Source organism: Cavia porcellus, unplaced genomic scaffold, assembly GCF_034190915.1.
Source record: "Cavia porcellus strain 051 isolate PalLab524CR breed Dunkin Hartley unplaced genomic scaffold, mCavPor4.1 scaffold_19, whole genome shotgun sequence".
NCBI lineage: Eukaryota > Metazoa > Chordata > Mammalia > Rodentia > Caviidae > Cavia > Cavia porcellus.
This window is the reverse complement of record NW_026947502.1, coordinates 38,632,527-38,654,116: the sequence shown is the minus strand read 5'-3', so window position 1 is coordinate 38,654,116 and position 21,590 is coordinate 38,632,527. Positions and strand designations below refer to the sequence as shown.

The following is a 21,590-nucleotide window of genomic DNA, read 5'->3' as shown; positions in this document are numbered from 1 at the left end:
ATGTGTGATCATGAAAGGAAAAATCTCTTTAAAATAACAAGGAAAAAGGCAGTAACAACACAAAGGCTAGAAGACAGACAAGAGGGTCTAAAACTTCAGAATAAAGAATGTGAATGAAGAAGCAGGAGTAAATGCAGAGGAAATACAAAGACGCACATGTGTAAATATCTTATTATCTCCCTAGTGGGAGAAACTAAAAGAGTAAATAAGACCCTAAATCTACAATGGAAATTGTGAAAGGGTAAGAAACTACTCAAAGGGGAAAAATAACAGGGATACAGGAAAAGAGAAAAGACAATAAAATCTGAGGTGAATCATTACAGGGCATTACTGTGCTATTATCTAACCAACACAGTAAACAACAAAATGACCACTACAGTCAAATGTGACAGTGGAAAGACAGGAGGCATAGCCGTGGAGGGCAGGATAGATGACCAGATCTGGGACATATCTTAAAGAGAAAACCCTCAGAATTTGGTAATTCAGTGAATATATGGAGTCAGAAAAAGAAGAAACAAAGACAATTCATGGATGGGCCCTGAGCAAGTTAGTGAGTAATAGTGCCATGAGATAGAGAACTCTAAAATAATGAAGAGAAAATAATTGCCACAAAGATTTGGTCACATTAATTTTATGCACCTTTAGACCTCTAATGGAGTCACAGCAGACATTGTTACAAAACGGTTCTCAAAGCATGTTCTAAACTTTTTTCTAATTTTCCTTCCCCTTCTTTCTAGGGGTGGACTGAGGATGTCATTCAGCTGAAGTGTGCTTATCCAAAGCTGTATCATATACGGGATTTAATGTGCCATTGCCAGGATCCAAGTAGAGTCCCCATATTAGTGAGTTCCCCATGAGCTTCAAGTGTAGCAATATTTTAAAAATATTTAAAAAGCTCAACAGCTGGTAGCCAAAGGCATTTTGTTCTGTTAATCCACAGAGACCTAAGGAGAGGACTCCATGCCATTACCACAGCTTGTGTGAGAAACACATCTATGCCAAGCAGTGACTTTTGCATATTTCCAATTAAGAGGAAAGACAAAAAGAATGAAGAGACAAGAGAAACAAAGTCTGAAGTCAGTAGCAAAGCTGTAGGTGAAAATCTAAAAAGTACTGTAAAGGAGAACCAACATTGCTAACCTGATTAGACCCCTCAGAACTAAGAAAGAGGTGAGAAATTTTCCAGAGAAGCCCTAAATGTTGGACTGCCAAATGTCTTACTGCTTACCTGGCTTCTGTCCTTTACCTCCAGTCTTTCTCACTTCCTAGGTGATCTTATCTTCTCCCAGTTTAAAAATATCATCTGTAGCTCCCAAATTTATATCAGTGACTGCCAAATTTATACAACTATGACATTTCCTTTCATTTATATATCAGATTGCCTACTTGGCATCTCTACTTTAAAACCTAGAAATCAACTCAAATTTTCTTTATCTTAAATAAAGCTCTCCACCTCCTATGGTCTTCCTCACCCAGACTCCACGCCTCAGGAAACTAGCCCATATGTTCAGTGGTTTACTGATAATTCTAGGCTTCAAACTTGATTGCTCCTTTCTCTTGACTCCATGTAGTTGACCTAGCAATAAGTCTTTGTGAATTTGTATAAAAATAGATATTTTAATTTTTCCCCTCTTTTCTGCTTCTGTGCTGATCTTGCCTTTGTACAGATTGGCATTGCCTTTCACTGCACCCAAGGGAAAACCTCTTGCCTGGCCACCGAGTTCCCATTCTCCTGCGAGCAGCTAGAGGATGCATTTCAGTGCACACCCCACATTATCTCTCCCTGTTTAAAGTGATCACAGTTTCCTGTTATTTTTAAGATAGAGCTCAAACTCTAGCACATCACACTTGACATGGTCTGTGCATAGCCTTCCTCTACACCTGCCTCTGCTCCCTGGCCCCAACCCTAACCACTTTGCCTTCCTTCTCTCCCTGGGAAGGGCAGGCTGCTTCCTCATCATCCTTTAGTGACATTTTGTCTATCCCCACTGAGCAGTGAAATCTCAGGGTCCACCAAACACTATTGGGAATGAGATCTATGTTCTTCATGTTACTCATAACTTTTCCAAATTGTTTGTTTCAGGAGCCGGGGATCAATGCAAGGGGCTACCTGCATGCTGAACACACACTCTCCCTCTCAACTAGTGCACCCCAGCCCATTTTTGTTTGACTTCGTGTAGAGAATGCTTATTAATTTGACATTTTTGTATCAGAATATAAGCTTCAGAGCAGTAACACTGCTTCATGTTTGCCCTGCTGATTTCCCAGCAAGCTTCATATAGGAGAGGTTCAAAGAACATTTTTTAAACAAATCATGCATTTCAGTGATTTTCAGAATGCCTGTCATGCAGCCTTGGGGTTTTTCTGAGGCTGTTTCATGGCAGAGGGCAGGAGAAGAAGGTAGAAGACAGAAAGAATGCTGGCTTTTCAATTTTGAGACTCCCATTGATTCAACTAGGATGTTTTTATTTTTACCTTCTTGTGCAATAGCTTCTAAGATTTTGTTTGCTGAAATGTTTAGGCAATTCAAAGTTCTTGACCATCAGGAGTTCCATTGTTCCCTTATTGATAAGTGAGCTTGCTGCCCATCACCTCAATGTGGGAAGCTTACAGGAACTACAGGCCTGGCTTCCCTGATAAGGACACTGCTCTTCACAGCATGTAGTATGCTCTGGGTATCCCACCTCAGAAGTGTGGCTTTTCATTTTGCTCTTCTACGATCATGGCATCCTTACTACCATGAAAAACAACACACTCAATAATCTGCTGGATTTTCTATAGAGATTTATTTTAAAGGACTGAACTGCTGGTATGCATCAAATCATAGTTAGCTATCGATATGCTATGGGTTTCTAAATAGTCAAAACTAAAGAAAAAATGAAGTTATCTTTCATATTTAATGTCTTCTTCTACAAATCAAACTGTCAGCACAAAAAATACCATATACCTACAATATGGAATAAATGTCAAATACACTGCAAATTAGGCTCACCATTATTATAAAGCACTATGCAAGGAAAATTAATTAATAAGAAAATATTAACTTAAATTCATAAAGTTATTTATGAATATAATACAATAAAATATATAGACCTTGATTTATTATCCTCAAAAGACTTAAATTGGTCTATTCAAACAGAAAATGGGTTAAATTTTCACTGTCTTTGTGTATTAAAAATTAAAATTTATTACATTTCCAAAAATACAACAAATTTAGATGAATGCCATTAAGTACATTCTAAGTACAAAGCAGATTTGAAACAATGTTTGGATCTGGAAAATTCAATTTATGGAGCGCTAAACTCTTTCAGCTCTAAGAAAGTATATGCAATATTAAAATATGGAAAAAAACTCCAACAAAATGTTAATTAAAAACTGTAATAAGTACACTACAGAGATAATGTTGAATCATAAAAAGGAAAATTTGCTTCCTTGGAAGTTAGAATTCTTGCTTTCTGGTCCTATCTATAATCAATGTATGCAAAGACACATCATCTTGATATTTCAAAGCCCCTATCTGTAATTTAACTATGTATTGGACATTGTCTGTCAGCCCTTGTAAACCCTTTTCCTTGTGGTCTTTCCAATAAGGACCCACACACCCGATGCCTTCTCCACCCAAGGTCCAGATGTGATCAAGCCTGCCTGAAGCCCTTGTTCATTCACTCCAATCAGCAGAGCCAACTTCATAGTTACAGCTGTTGGTTTAATAATGGGACAAATCCAGCTAGGGCCAGCAGGTCATGAGGATATATCAGCTAAATTCTCTGCAAAATAAATCTTCTGCAGAGCCCAGAGCCAAAGCCTGCTCTTCCTCTGGAGAGCACAGAATAAAGATATAAAATAAGAATCCCTGTAGTAATGTTGCTGCCAGGCAGCCAGTCTGAAGACAAGATGTGGCTTACTTAAAACTCAAGGAGGGCTCAGATGTTTATAGAAAACAAGGGTTGAAACCATAATAATACCCTGAGCCTTACAGCAGCATGACTGAACTTTTCCAGTACCGAGCCAAACAGACTTTCAAAGATGAAGCTAATTTTAAATTGGGTTTTGAGTGAGTTTGATTCCTGGTACCAAAAATAAATTAATTAATTAATTAATTAATTAAATAAACAAACAAACTGGGTTTTGCTTTGCTAGACATGCAAAACACCCTCATACAAAGAATGGATCATTTCTGAGGCGACTGGGGGCAGCAGCTGCTGGTTTTTAAGCGGAAGGGGAGGTACAGGGGCGGGAGTCTCTAACTAAACCAGTCTAACTAAACCACTGTTCCTTTTCAATGACTGATTTAAGAATGCAGAGAATTTATGAAGAGATGTTTGTGTGATGAGATTAAAATTTTAGAGAAATCCTAGAGAGACACAGCCACATGTAATCATGAGGTGACCTAGCTGGCAAGCTCAGAGCAGAAAGAGTTTATAAAAGCAAGTCCAGGATCCATGCTCACCCATGGAACTGCTAAGTTAGTTAACCAACTCCTGAACTGCTTAGAAGGACAAATCCTCTAGGTTTCAACCATTTGAATTAGTTGAACACCCAAGTCAATGTCATGTGAATTCTCAAACATGTAACTGTTTAGAGCGGTACCTCACTTCAGGAATTTCATTCATCCATGATTTTCAAAATTCCTGTTAGTCAACCAGGGCAGAGCTCCTAAATAAAAACAATGTCGTCAAATTTTTCTGTATGCAAACCAAATTGTTCTCAAACAAAAGTGTTTATGAACCAAGGTACCACTGTATAGGGCTCTGTACTTTTAAAAACTGTTTTCAAAAATTTTACCTCATTACAGTCAAACCATTTTTATTAGAATGGGCATTTTTAATCCCTTTCTATAGATAATCAAAAGGTAGATTTGAAAAGGTTTCCTAGTGCCTAAACTAGTGTTTTACTCAGTTTAAATATTGAAATGATAAGCACATCTTACATTAATACCTAACATTTAAATACACTTATTTATCATCAATCACAAATGAGCAGCGGAAGAGATGTCAGAAGTACAACAGAATTCAGAAACAATAATAGTAACAAATGTCAACTGCAATTATAAGTTGAGTAATTCTCAGACTCCTGAGTATTTCAAATCTCCAACTAAAGTAATCATGTTGTGCTTGGTATGAAATTAAAATTTACAGTCACATACATAAATATAGCCTAATATAGCTGCAGTTAGAGGAAAATGGCATGGATCTACTTGTTAATCTTATGAAATGCAAATTTATCACTATTGTTCAATTTATTCTTGTAATATTAATTTAGGCTTTATTTTCTTCTTAAAACAACTAGACATTTGGTAAAGTAATGGTTTCCCAAAGCAGGCAAAAATTTAAGACCCTTACCCGTAGGTACACAGACCTATCCTCTGGTTTTATTTTCATCAGATTGTTTGCCTTGCGGGCGAATGCTGCATCAAATTTTCCTTCTGCTAGCCATTCATACAATGCAAAAATGAAAAATAATACATTACACAGAGTGAGAGAGGAAGTCGATGTAATAACTTAAGTGTCTATACTTTTAAAGAAGGAGGGTAAGAAAAATTGCTCCGTACAGTTCACCCATAGGCATAATATCAAAAAAGTATACCATAAATTTGTAGTGCATCTACCTCTGGTACATGGATGTTTTATCCATCTTGCAACAAAACCATCTGCTTCTTGGATGTTGCCAAACTCTATTTCTTTTCAAGCTCTTCATTTAGGATGCTTGACAAGACTCTATGTTCCTACTTTATAGAAACTCTAGCATGAATGTGACTTTGCCTTTGTACAGAAATAATTAAACTTTGGGCCCTCTACTTTTACCATGACAGTGGCTTCACAAACATTAAAATACCATGTTACAAATACTGAATAACTGAACCAGAAGAGCTAAGTCACAGCTTTTTACTCCTCTACCTCTGCTTTGATTTTGTTTGAAATTTTAGAAAGTCAGTTCCTTAAAATACTTTTAATTCATTGTATATCATTTACAATGCCTGACTCTAAAGTTATTAAGATCACCTGAATAAAGTTACATAAATTTACTGTATCCAGCCCCACAGAGAAACTAAAAGGTATTTTGTTTCCCTTCCTAGAAATCTCCTGATCTTCTTCTGGTCATGCCTCTAAATATTTCATATAAAAACACATATATGTGTTCCTCAATTAGGTGAGTTCCAAGCCCTGAGCAATCCTCTGATTAACCAAATTATATTGGCATCAGGTATCTACAATCGAGAGATTAAAAAAAAAAAAAACCTTGAAAGATTCACTCACCAGCCTGCAAGTTTTTTCTTGGAACTAATAGTAAACTCAAGATTTGAACTGATTTAGGCAGGAAATATATTTATTATCTCACACAAAATGGAAAGCCTGAGCTTCCTGCATTGTGAGATTATAAAGGCCCAGTGATAATCTCTTTGATCTGCCTGTTACAACACTGGCTTCATCCTTTTGTTGTTAAATAAACAAAGATATTATGTATTTATGATGTGCATCAATAGTCTTTGATCTCTATTTATTGTGGAGTGAATTAATCAAGGTGTTTCACATAAGCATTATGTTGACATTTTTTGGTGACGGAAACTTAAAACAATCTTTCAACTTCATAATATGTTTCTAACTGAAGTCACCAGGATGTGCAAATTGACCATTTGAACTTGCTCTTGTTTAAATAAGCTCTGTATCAATTTTTAATTGTTTTAGAAAGACCAGCTAATTTGGATCTTAAATGCTCCCCAAATACCCACACAGTTCCCAGCATGGTACCATCGGGGGCAATGGACCCTCTAGGAGATCAGCCCATGCACTGGAGACAGTGGCAGCCTGGCTGCTTTTTCCTTCACTTACTTGCTTTCATAGCTATGAAATGAGCAGTTTACTCTGCTGCGTTCCCTGCCATTGCCGTCTGGCACAAGCACTAGCGTTCTAAGAGGGGTGAGTCAAGCCCATCAAGGACTGCAGCCTCCAAAACCGTAAACCAACATCTATTTACAAGTTAATTATCTCAGGTATTTAGCTACAATGACGGAAAGCTAACTAACACAATGCCAATGGCAATATGACAGTATCCAGTAAAAGTGATGGAGGGTCCACGGTTATGTAATTGAAGGTCTTCCCTTGAAACTGACTGGCCAAATGTCCCTATACTTATGCCTGGACTAAGAATGGTTGTAACAAGTTCATTACCTCTTCCCTGAGCTCCAGAATCAATTTTGACAGTATTAAATCAATGGGAGAACCCATCTGAATGCAGATTTGGATTTAGCAACTTTTGAGTACAAGGGGTTTACTATAAATTAACTGATACCAAAATAAGATTCAAATTCTAGTATAAAAGTAAGAGTACTGGGATGGCTATTTGAACAGGTAATAAAAGAGGTTCCCTTGAGTTCCATGGACACAGAATACTAAGGAAAATGTCCTGTATTTGAATATCATAGTAAAATAGTCACAATGACTGACCTGTTATTGTTTAGTATTTTATCAATATTCTTCTAAATCATAACCTGTGAAGTAAAAGAGGCTAAGTTCCCTTCTCTGCTAGCAGATGTATGAGCCTGCACTGGAATGGACCTAGTATTGCCACCAAGATGAGTTACCAAGGTGAGATGGAGGATCCCACCATAGAATGGAGCGCATCACCTTTGAGAAACATTGGTCCAAATTCCAAACATAGAACCTGAGCCTGAAATGCTCATGAGCTATGCAAAATGCTTCATATGCGTACATTCCTTTACATAGCACATGCTTCATGTGCTTTGGAAAGATTAAAGAAGGCAAAATTAGTAGTGTGCAGAGGATAGTGCCTGGGGAGATACAGATGCTCAGCCAACCTTGATCTGTTCTAGACACTTGGCACTCCTGAACATCACTTACAAGGTGCCAGTATTGTTACACAATCTGGTGACAAATAAAACCAAAAACAGGGCCACTTCCACCTCCCCAACACACACACGCACACACACACACACATACACCTAAGTGGCAATAGGGCCATTGCTCCAGTAGAATCACTAGCAATGAGCTAAAGCAAGAGCACCTTTCTACTGCAAAATTCAGTGAGGCCCTTCCGGGATCCTCAGAAGCAGCTGAGGCATCTCATTTACCTTCCCCCCCAACCCTAGTGAATTCTTCTTGTAAATCCACATTTAACTACTTGCTCACCCCACAATTCAATAAACCTTCAATCAGGCTGAGTCGTCCTTGGTATTTTCATTAATTTCTTACCTATGATTATTTTACTGCTGAAAGTTTTCTTTTTCTGAGCACAGAATATATAATTTCCAAGTTTCACCCCATCCTCCCCTCCACTCCCAGCAAGAAGGGGTTCAGTGACTAAGTGAATGTGTATGTGTTATCCTTTTCGAAGTGCTCTGCATTGTGTGGATGGGAGATGTTTTATGAGTTCAAAGGATTCCCACTATGACTTGTCTACTATTCAGTCCAATCAGGGGAATTTGGCAACAGATTTTTCTCCTTGGCAGAAGAGAAGGCTGGTTTCAGGGATGGGAACTGGGGGTGGAGGTTATATTTAATTTATCTGGGGTTAAGGTCACAGGCAAAGCACAATAAAACATTCTTTGTCTTTTGAATAAATACAAGATTTATCTGGTTCCTTCAGAATACTACTTTCTGTTCATTTTTTAAATATCTGAAATACATTCTTCTGTAGAACTATGAAAAAGCATTATCAAGTTATAAATTTATTCATATTTCAGTCATGAGTCTTTATTGTTCAAGTACACTGTGATGCAGATTTTGATATCTGCCACAATCACGTCATCTCAGCAATTCATTCCAGAGAGCTGTATTTATTTATTTTTAATAATACAGTGTCTGATAACCATAAGTTAATGCAGGGTCACTAGTCATCGGTAAAATGAGATATCAGAATTTCAGGACTATTCTCTTCACATACAAAATTAAGTAGAAATCAGACATTGCCAGATGTCATTTATTCTTCTCACATCCTAGGGCTATGTCCAGTAATTAATTGGATCATCCTGATATTCTAAATTTTCTGCCACTGTTGGAAACTTGGCTCTCATTTTCCCTAGAAAAAGTTTTCAGACTATAAATTTTGCTCATGTGTAAAGCTAGAACCTTTAACATTCCTGAGAGGGATTTTCTTTTGGATATTTTAGAGTATCTTATTATACATGTTTGCTTTAATTAGTCCAGTTATCTTTCTTTTTGAACCTCTTTCTGTGTCTTAGATGGTGAATCTTTTCTGTTAAAAATGATGACTACCTCGTCTCTACCAAAATGCATCAACTGTATTCACACCGTTTCAACTTGCAAGGGTTGCGAGAAGAGATGTAAGCCACGGGTCTAGAAGTTACCAGTGTATTATTTACTGCACATGTCTACTCCTGCTCTAACAGGTATAATTAGAACATGAGAGGTTTCTAACAAAGTGAAAGTGAATTGAATTTCCACTGTGTCTGAAGGCAATCAAATAAAGAAAGCTTCAAACAAGATCACATAGCTTGAAGTGCTGTTGTATAATTAAATGCAGTTAGCCGTGCTCATATAGCTATCATTTAGATACAAATTCAACTGTGTATTGCATTTTGTAGCTTTCATGTATTTAAAAAATCCATATCTTACATATACATATGCATTTTTGTGAGGTGAAATCTCCCTAGTCCAGCTGGCCTGGAACTCACCAAGTAGCCCAGGCTGATCTCAAAATTCCAGATCCTTCTGTCTTGCCTCATGAGTTAACAGCCTCTACAGAATTATAGATTAATAATTCAGCATAAGCATAGAGAATATTGCCCCCTCATTCTCCCTGTCTTCCTCTATTTCTCTGTGTCTCTCTCATGTCACCACACACATTATATCCTGAGCCATCACATTATCCTCATTCCCAAATAGCACTACATCTTGCAATGTATTGAAATAGAATTCCAATGTATTTCATCATAAACATCTGCTGACAGTCTATCTTAATCTCATACACATGATTCTTACATTCCCGAACTGATCTTCCAACTCTCTCCAAATAAACCATGCCACATTTGGATTTTATTTCCATTCTTGCCTCTGGAATGATAAAACTCTCAGTCCTCGGGGACTTTCTGCCAGTCTCTCCTCTTTACTTCACTGTTTCTTACTGTGAGACACAGTTCTCAACTCCACGGGTGACTACTGATGACAGTTTCTAAGGGATCTTCCCTTTCAATAGTAGAGTCTGCAGTGCGTGTATCTGGGTCCATGTGCTGTTGTTACTGAATTTAAGACAGTCCCATTTTGCAAGCCAAGCTGGCCTTGAGCTCATGACGACTGAGTCTCCGCACTCATTATTTCTGGCTTCTTCTGAGGTTACTGCAGAGCTTGCTGATAGGCTCCATGGTTGTAAACAGAAATGTATGCAATAGAAATTATATTAACAGAAAAGTGAATATTCCCAGGTCACTACCAAATAAATTTTTAAGTCCTCAGTAAAATACTTGCAAAAGCTACAACAATAAAGCGACAGTTGTCTCGCTTCTGAACTGCCTGCAGCCATGGAAGATGTGTTCCCAGGACTGAGATTCAAAAGGAGTCCACCTGAAACCTAGATTCTGTCAATCCCGTTTCTTTAGACTTGTACCTTATTTAATACCAACTGATGGTGCAAGTCTTTCTTCCACAGATAATACAAACTTTCTTTGTTTTCGGATACACAAACATCTGTTTCATGATTACAGTCAAAAGCAGTTTCATCAGACCACTGGTCGTATTATATGTAGTAGCCAGAACAAAAATCAAGAGCAATTAGAATTAAAATCAATGTCGCCACTTTTATAAGCCATGATATAACCTGTTACTACAACGGCTAATAGTTTCCTTGTAGCAACTTATTCATTATTTTATTTAACACAATGACAGGCTCTTAGGTTGCTTTTAAATAATAATAATAATAATAATAATAATAATTTAGTTCATTTTTTGGTTTAAAAGTGATTTTGTTACAGCTAATTTGAATTTTTCCCCGTGGACAGATTGGCTGCTATATTCATTTTTGCTATGAAATTTTAAGCCATGTTTATCATAAATTTTTGCATTGTAATAAAAACCAAGCTATCTTTTTAAAAGGAAGCATTACCAAGACTGAAGGGCTTGCTTCCTAGTCCATGTGCTGCGCTGTGCCCTTGTGACTGGGGCTCTCCTGAATCACACAATGATCCCGGCCCTACCTTAGCTGTGATGCTGCTGTGTTCTTGATTGTGCCTTTGTCTGCCAAAACTGTTTAATCAAGTGACTATCAGTCTTATAATTCACAAAAAAGACTTATTAGAAGTTTACTTTGGGTTTAAAAATATTGTTTACTAAAGTAAAAAGTGAAAGCCCCTTATCATTCCCGAGGCTCATAAATTTATGTTTCCAATTATTCCATCTATTTATCAAGCTATAGAACCTTAGCAGATTTTTTAATAAAGAGCCTTTGAATAATATTTGGTTGCATTAACAAATTTAGCAGCATTTATAAAAGTTATGACTTTTATTTCCTTCTCAAATATCTTTTCTCTAACTTAATACAACTTATTAATATTTAATTTATGAATTAAGTGAGTAAATGCAGTGAGTTTAATGAAATTCATACCGATTGTCTTTATTCATTTTGTAAAATTTCTTAAAATCACAAGACTCAATCAATTATTTGATTACATATTTTCCATTAGAGTTAGGGGGGCTGCCCTTCTACACCATATTCTCTGCCATATTTGTAACTACTTACCACATCAATTCAACAACACTATTTTGAACCAAAAACATTAATAGCATAATTGTTATTTTCTTATACTTATAACATCCATCATTAGTATTGTAAATTCAACATCTCAGTTGAATAGATGTATGTAACACACTTGTTATAAAGCTTAGTTGCAAAAATTAATATGAGGGCAACCTACCACAAAACATAGAAAATAGTGAGATCTGAAATGAGTCTACCTACAAGTCCCACTCCTGGCCCAACACCTGCCTTTTGCTAGATATCACCAACCAATACAAGTATTCAAATATCTTACAGTTTATCATCTCCTTGCTTATTTTATGTGTACAATATTTTAGCAGCATATGCACTCATCCCAAAAGAAGATATCATTTAATTTTTGCAATTTTTTAAAAACCTTCAATACCGGGGCTGGGGATTTAGCTCAGCGGCATAAGTGCCTGCCTTGCAAGCAGGCAGTCGTGGGTTCGATTCCCGGTACCGATAAAAAGGAAAAAAAAAAAAAAAAACCTTCAGTACCTAGTTGTAGATGATCTCATATTTATAATATGCATTTCCATAAAAGACCTCAGTAAACAGTGACAACTCTTGCCCTTCGAAGGCCAAGAGTCTTCTTACCTACCCAACACTAAAATTGAATCCTTATTATATTACCTATATGGAAGTTTCAAAACTTTAAAAGGAGTTAGTGTTAGTGTCTCCAAGTAAGTAATAGAATTCATCAGGAAAGTTTGTGATTTTTATGAGTATTAATAATTTTATTAAATTTATTCTTTCTTTAAGTATGGAGATATGTATGTATGTATATATATAAATCTTTAAAATAGTTGTACTTGATTTTATTCCTTATGTGATATATATTTAGATATATACTTAAATGTAAAACTGTACATTTTTAAGTGTTTTGAAATTTTTGAGATAATGCTTCATTTCATGCTTAAGGGACAGACAAATATTAAAAATATATGCAATATCCCATTAATCCTGAGAACTCTTGAACTGCTTCACTTGAGATTGTTCTCTTTATATAAAAAATTAAAAAAATAAAAAATTAAATAATCTAACTTTGGAATAAAAACCATTTCCATGTTCTGTCAATTCCCATAAGTAGTTATCAATTCTTTTGTCAAATCCTCACAAGAAAAGTAATACGTTTACATTTACTGAGGTTGTTGGTGTTGCACAGTAATTTGAAAGTTTAGGCAGGAAACCTAAACATCTATAACAAACCTTCCACTTCTTCTTTTTAAACTTGCTAATCTTCAAATTTCATCATGTTTAAGAAATACAAAATAAGGGTAACTCACTTTCCAGGCCCCTGTCTGTCTGTCTTAGACAGAAGCTTTTTTCTCTCAATAAATTCTTCCTACTTTTAACCTTCATTGTTCCTAGAATTCACTCCTCAGTCTCTGAAGATATGAACTTGGCATTTTGGACATCTAACTAGTTGGAAGTTTGTTTTCCCTATGTCGTTTGAAGGTCTTCCACCAACATCATTGGAAGGAAGTAATAAATAATAGTTTGCTTTTGTTTCATAGATCTGGATTATAACTTGCTTAGGAAATCAAAAATTTATGCTTTTCACCATAGTCTTGTCCCAACTTATACCCACCTATGATCTCCCACTAGATCGATATTACTTAAGCAATTATACTTGTAACTTTATTAGTTGACTACAGTTTTGTTCCACCTTGAACCCAACTCACCTCATGGCTTTAGTCAATAAAACACCCGTGAGCAGTGGGGTCAGTGGGCAACCCACTTTTAGACAGGGATATTTTTCTTTACAGGAGATTTAAGAGACTTCTAAAAGTAATATGAACTGTGCATGATCTTAGCTCTAAGCACTGACAGAACCCTGAACTCAGTCTTGCTTAAGATGCATGTGTATCTTCAGTGTTTTAAATTCACTCCCGTGGACGACCTTCCAAATGTCTAGCTGAAAAAGACAATCTCGTGAAGGATAGCCTGCAGCTCTTCTCATCGATAGAACAGAGAGCTTTAGCTGAGGAAGTCTATGAATAGTTTTCAGGAGGTCTTAAAATATCAGCAGATTATATGTGAAATTGGATTTTGGTGACATTTTGGGAAGGAATAGATTGATGCTTTAATCAGATTTTGTAAGTTAGCTCTTCTAAAACATTTTTCATGTCATTGAACAAATAAATTTTATAATATACTTGTATAGCTCACTGGGGAAAACACAGTAGGGGAATCTAAATGGCAGCAGAGTTTAAAATTCATTATTTTAATGCAAATCTAAATATGAAATTCAGTGTATTAGAAAACAATAATTGTTAAAGGTGAATAAAACACATGTGTCTAAATATTTCAAATACCAAATGAGAATCTTCAGCTTGCATTGGTGAACGTGCTGTTCAGTAGTAAGTTTAATGTTTAAAATTGTTAGATATAATTCTTGATAAAGACTTTTTTGTTGTTGTTGTTGTTGTTACCGGGGATTGAACTCATGACTGTGCACTTACAAGGCAGGCACTTATGCTGCTGAGCTAAATCCCAGCCCAAAATATTAATCTCCTCTTTTTTTTGGGGGGGGGGCTCCCAGTACCAGGGATTGAATTTACGACCACACGCTTGCAAGGCAGGCGCTTACGGTGCTGAGCTAAATCCCCAGCTTAAATTTAAGGATTTGTTGTTGTTGTTGTTGTTGTTGTTTTGGTATAAGGATCAAACTCACGACTGCATGCTTGCAAGATCGGCGTTTATGTTGCTGAGCCAAATTCCCAGCCCGATAAAGACTTTTTAATAAAGAAACATTCAAAATCTCAAGAGTGACTACCAATTATAAAATTTGTACAAATAGATAACAAAAAGTATCATTCCAGCCCAAAATAAAGCAACGGAGACTAAACTTACTTTTCCACCTGAAACAATGAATCCACTCAAAATATATAAAAGACTGGCATCAATGTCTCTAGACTTTAGGAAGTAAAAGATTAGTGCTAACCCCAAATACAGAAATAAATGAAGTGAGCTCTGAGGCTTACAACTGTGAAGAAATTTTTGCAGGGAGAAGCAAAAAGAGGGGAAACCACAGCCAAATACAGGACTCCCTCAGTCTGGGAGATGGATGCAAAAAACTAGGGAGATTACGAAATACCAAAGAGAAGAAAATGCCACAAAAGGAACTCAGATCAACTCGTGGTGATACAAAAGTATTCAGCACTAATTATTGAGTGCAATGAGACAAATATCCAATATGACAGAGAAAATCATCTTAAAAAAAAAAAAAAACAAAGAGCACTAGGTAGAATAATGATGAAGTCCCTTTCTTTTCTTTTAGACAAGTAGTGGTGAAACTTTGGAGACTGAATGTCCCAATTATAATCCAAAACCCAATTATTTATTGCAAAATGTAAATATTGCAATTAAATCTGAATACTTAAGTTTTAGTATATATATATATATATATATATATATATATATATATATACCTCTTATCCAATGCTTAGCTTCTGAGGCCACTTGGCTCTCATGCCAACCGAGAGGGATCTTAGGACCATAGGGTCACCATCACTAATCTAGACCCATGTACCCCACCGTGTACTAAACTACAAGCAAAATAAACTTAAAAATCTAAATGTGAAAACAGAAATACTTAATCTGCTGGCCAATAAAATAGGTAACTCTTGAATCCATAAGTGTAGGCAAAGACCTTTTGAATTGAACCCCAGTGGCACAAGACATAATACCAAAAATCACCAAAAAGTATTATATCAAATTAAAATTCTGCATAGCAAAAGAAACAACCAATAGAATAAAGAGACAACCAACAGAATGCGAACATTTTTTTCCAGCTATTCTGCAAAGAGCTAATATCTAGACTACATAAAGAGCTCAAAAAATTAGAACTTATGAAATAAAATGTTTGAGCAAAGCAGTCAGCAAACCATTAGCTCTAGCCTATGCACTGTACGGGACCTACCTAACAAACTGCAAGATCAACACTCAAAAAGAGGAAGACACTTTGGCAACAAAGTGTGATATTCATAAGTCTATAAAAATGTTAGCATTAAAAATAAAATTTATAAATATTGGCATCCAATCAAACCTGCTCTTACATGCCCTTCAAATTTGAAAACTATATTCAGTAGAGTTGAATTTAGTAAACTAACATAGATATCAGTTTCGTTTCTTGACACCAATAATAACCTATTCAAAAAGAAGTGAAATCCATTCCATTTATGATAACTTGAAAATGCTCAGAAATAAATTCAACCACAGAGGTGGAAAATCTCTAGAATGAAAACCGTAAGACATCAATAAAATAGAGAAGACACAGAGTAATGGAAAGATAACCTATGTTTATAACTTAGAAAAGTTGTTATTAAAATATCGATGTTACCTATTATGGTTTCAGTTGGATGAGAAACATCCTTCAAAAGGCCTAGGTATGCAGAGGTGGGGTTTTTGAAGGTGGGTGGATCATGGCTATGAAGTATTCGCCAGCGTACTGATCCACATATTAATTCATAGCTACAAATTATTAGGACGTGGGGCCTGGTTGCAGAAAGGGCTCTCTGGAAGTCTGAGCTGAGTTATCCCTTCCTTCTCTCTGGCTTTCTTCCCCCTCTGTTACCTGGCAACCTTGGACTGCATAATTCTCCTCCATCATGCCTTTCTCATATGCTGTTTTTACCTTGGAGCCCACCAACTCTGGACTGAACAGCCACAACGTGAGCCAAAAGTAATTCTGTCATCCTCTAAGTTGCAAGTGTCAGATACTTTGTCCCAGCAACGAACAGCTAATATATTACAAGAAATGTTAAGTAGATTCAATACAATCTCTATCAAATATCAGCAACAATACTTTATGGAATAGAAAAAAACTGAGAATTCATTTGGAGTCACAAAGAACCTGAATAGCTAAAGTAATCTTGAGAAAAAAAAAAGTCGGAAGTATATATTCTCATTTCAAACTGTATTGCAATACTATATTATTCAAAGCAGTGTGGCATTGCTATAAAACCAGACACACAGGTCAGTGGGGTAAACTGAACAAATTATCCCAAGATTATATTGTCTGCTTCTTTGTTTTTGTTTTTGTACCAGGAATCAAACTCAGGACCTTGTGCTTGCCAGGCAGGCACTTGTGCCACTGAGCTATAGCCCAAGTCCTTCTTTTTCTTTTAACATGTCTCCTTTGATATCCAGACTAGCCTCAAATTCAAGATTCTGCCTCCTCAAGATCCTGAGTAACTATGATTACAGCTATGTGCCTGTTCTACTGTTTTTTGATATGAGCATCAAGTAGATGCCATATGGATATTTTCTTCAAAAAATGGTATTGAGAAAGCTGGACCTCTACATGCAAAAAAATAAATTTGGCCTGTACCTCAAGCCATAAATAGGTAGCTAGTTAGCTATCAAATTATATGTATGGCTGAAATTATATATATGGCAATCATTCCACATATATGGAAATCATATATATATATATGCCAGCAATGAATTCTTTGACTATCACACTGAAAGCTCAAACAACAAAGGGGGGGGATGGAACTACATTAAACTAAAATGCAAAAGAACAATCAACAAAATGGAAAGAGAGCAAATGGATTAAAAGAAAATATCTGCAGACCGTATTCCTAAAAAGAAGTTAATACCAGAAACATCTAAGGAACTCATACAGTTCAATAGTAAGTGAATAAATAACTATTTAAAATTAGGCAAAGGACCTCAATAGATATTAATCCAAAAAGACACACTTATGGCCAAGGTGTTTGCTGCCAACCCACATCTGTCAGGCTAACTACTAAGAAAGAGAGAAGACCCTTATCAGTCAGTGAACTGCCCAAGCTTACTCTGAGGTTTCTAGGCCTCCAGAACTTTGAGAAAGAGTTTTATATTCTTTATGAATTACCCAGTCTTGGGTATTGTTAGAGCAGCACAAATGGACCAAGCAGACATAAAAGCTGAAAGCCAGCATGCTCGGCTTGTGTAATGTTAGTTCTCCAGGTAGAAGGGATCAGCACAAGGCAGACCATGCAACTACACAGAGGAACCCGGCACAATAGTGAAGGCACTCTTAAGCATGTAAACTTGTCTTAGTTAGTTTAATTCTTCACTGAGACAAAATACCTGATGCCCAAAGTTGGAAATCCTTTATTTCTTTCAGCTTTTCAAGGTTTCAGTCCATACTCTGTTGACTCCAAGGCAGGGTGGCATGGGGGGGGGCACAGTTCAGGGCCAAGGTGGAAACGCCAAGACAAAGAGACACGCCTTCTTCCTGCCATTACACTGTATGCTGGCTCCACCCCTAGGTGGGTGTAGCACTGATACCACCAATCCAAGTGCTAGACAATGAACCAATCACAAATGCACAATGCAAACGCATGAGGCATGGGGGCCACGAATATAAACCATAACAAAACCTTATATGGGATTGCCTCTTATTATTTCTATCTATTTAAATAATTGACTATTTGAGACACTGGCATCTCTGTTCCGCAGGGACCTCTTTTCATAGGTGTGAAATAGCAACCCTTAAGGAAAAACTGGTCATATCAGTCGCAGAAGAAGAGGCAAAGGTGATAGATGTCACTGCAGAGACTGCTGGGCAGGGAGGAATGGCGCATGCCATCAGCACTCCCGGAGAGGCTCTCTGACTGGCGAACTTGCCCTTGTGGATATTCTGGAAGACAGACTCAAAGGAGAAACGGTGGGTCTCCAGCATGGAAACTTGTTTCTTCAGACATCTAAAATTGCAGCAGATAGGTATCACTCTGGAACTGCCAATACAAAGATCATGGAGGTCACCACTGGAGTCCATCAGCAGGAGGGGGAGAATCCTCCGGATCTGGTGCAGAGAAATGCTAACATCCTCAAGTTCTTTATCCCTCAGATCGTCAAGTGCAGTCCTGACTGAGTCACCATCATCATCCCCACTCAGGGGCTATTCTTATGTTACTTGGCAGCTAAACAGATTGCCCGAGCACCATGTGATAGGAAGAGATCTCAATGCATGCAGAATGCTCAAAGACTAACCAGCATTATCAACCAGAAGCTGCAGGCGAAGAGCTACTCAACCCAAGTAAAGTGCGGCTACCCTATGGGACCTCCAGGAGGTCCCAGAAGACCTGGGACTGTTGTGTTTCAGGCCCCAGAAGTTTAACAGTAACCATGCGTCTGATCCCGAGTCTTTAGCTTCCTCCAGCACATGGGTCACAGTTTGCTTCTTCCTTAGTTACCTATAGGAGTTCGTGGAATCACAACTCAGGCCTGGATTTAAGGCTCTAAACAAGTAAAATTAAGTATTGAAGTGTGAAAAATTAATAATTGATAATTAAATGAAAAGGCCAGGATGGGAAATTTAATTATGCTATTTAAGGTACCAATGTAATACATGAAATAGTACTATTTAAAGATAAATTGGGATGAAATTGCATATGATAAATCCCAAAGAAGCAAAAACCAAACAAGTACTTATAGCTAGTAATACCAAAATGGACACTAATAGAATTATAAAATATATTTAATTAAAATATGTTTCTAAATAAAATAAGGCAGAAAAAGAACACAAGGGGCAAATAAAAGACCAATACCAAAATGAGAGGCCTTAGCATATCACTACCACAATAAGTGTAAATGATCTAAATGCCCCAAATTAAAGTTAGAGATCATCAGATTGAATAAAATGCCCATCATATGTTGCCTATGTGAAATATATTTTATTGTAAAGGAATAAATACTTAAAAGAATAGGAAAATAAATATTGTCTTACACTAATGTAAAAGGCTGGGGAGCTGTATTTATATCAAATATTTCATTGCAAAAATTGTATGATAAATAATGAATGGCATTTCTTAGTGATAAACAGATTCACCAAAAGTCTTAAGTTTTTAATACACCTAATAGTATATTTTATGCATGTAAATATATATGTTTACACATATAGTTTCATTTTTGAGTACTACCTATTCAAGTCCTTTGTAGATATTTAAATTGTTTCTTGTTTTCTTATTATTATAAACAAGAATGTAGAATTGATTTAGCACAAATTATTAGTCAATATATTGTATCATTTTAATAAATTAGAAAATATTAAAAGATCTTTTTAATATATGTGAAATAAGCATTTGACAAAACTCAGTGCTCATTTTTCCTAAAAACTCTGAGCCAACTAGGAACAATAGAGAACTACTTCATCTGATAAAGAATAGATCAAGCAATCGATCTACACCTAACACTATTCTCAGTGCTGAAAATTAAATGATATCCATCCAAGGGCAGGAACAAAAATGGAAGGATATCTGCTCTTAACACATTTATTCAGCATTGTACTCCCAGTTTTGACTAATGCAACCAGACCAAGAAAATACATTTTGAAGCATTCAACCTTTTTGAAAACAATGTAAAATAGTTCTTCTTCAATTATACAGATGGAAACTATAAAAATTACCAGAGCTAAAAAATGGATTTATCAGTATATAAGACAAATGAATAAAATTAATTATATTCTATATGTTAGAAACAAAAAGCCAGAAATGTATAGTCTAATATAAAACACAGCATCAGAGAAATATAAAATCTAAATAATAAATCTAACAAAAACATGTTGAAGTCAAAAGAAATTAAAGAACATCTAAATAATTATTTGAAAGGTCAAAAGAGTTTAGATAGGATTTTAATTCTTTCCAAATTGAACTACAGATTCAATCAAATTTCAATCAAAACCAACAAGTTTTTTTCTAAAACTTCATGGTATAATTTTAAAATTCTTAAGGGACTGCAAAAGAAATATAAAGGATATAGTATATAGCTGAACAACTTTACAAAAGAAAAAAGCTAAAAACCTAGGACCACCTGATTTTCATCCTCATAAAGCTAGAGTAATAAAAATATGATGCGCATGTAAAAATAAACAGAAATGAGACAAAATACTTCTGAATATTGTTCTTTTGCTTTACTCCTCAATGCATGGCTTTATTCCTTTTCAGTATATTCTAGTATATTTGCAATATTCCAATGTAATCACATTTATACAAGCAATGGACTTCTTAAACAAAAGCATAAATTTTTCAACTGTCAATCTTTTCAATAATAGGAAACTACTTTATATTCACAGAAATCAGGAAAGGAGGAAGGAACACAAGGAAAGAATTAAAAAGGGGAAATTAACTACCCATACTTTACACCATAGATAATAATCGACTCAAAATGAATCACAGATCTAAATAAAAATCTAAAAGTTCTATTTGACCCAGCTAGTCCCTTCAGGTATTTTGGTGAGTTAAAGACATTGTATCACAGGAATACATGTATGTCCTTGTTTATAGCAGTGCAGTTTATAATAACTAAATTTGGAAATACCCTATATGCCCATCAACAGGCAAATAGACCAAGAAAATGCAAATTTATTAGACAATAGAGTACAACTGTGCCATAAAGAAGGCTGGACTTACGGCACTCATAGGTAAATGGATGCATTTTGAGACCATAATATTAAGTGAAATAAGTCAGACACATAAACTTAATGTTGCTTGGTTTCTTTTATATGACAAAACAGATAATGTATGCATGAGCGAGCCCAAGTAGAAGATAGATGAAGAGAAAAGTACAGAGATCTTTTTCCAGTGAATGGCAGAACATTAGAGATGGAGGAGGGGACAAAATGAAGGCTAAAAGGATAGGAGAAACAATTGAAAGGAAGAAAATGAATAGAGAGCTTTTGCAAAAGGGAGGGAGATTAAGATCGAAAGTAGGGAAAGAGAAGGAAGTGAAGGAATAAGAAAACTAACAAAAGATAAGGAAAGAAAAGAATGATGATATATTATGTACACGAACCAACTCCCCACGATAATTGTAATCATTATGTACTACAAACATACTAGTAAAAGAAAGGAATAAAGGCATAAATTGAG

At 36.0% G+C, this 21,590-nt stretch overlaps 1 pseudogene; it reads left to right on the top strand.

Annotated features, from left to right (window-relative positions):
• The window catches only part of LOC106028391 (L-lactate dehydrogenase B chain-like), a 28,674-nt pseudogene extending 9,961 nt beyond the window's left edge, over positions 1-18,713 (top strand).
• Positions 18,714-21,590: the final 2,877 nt, after the last annotated feature.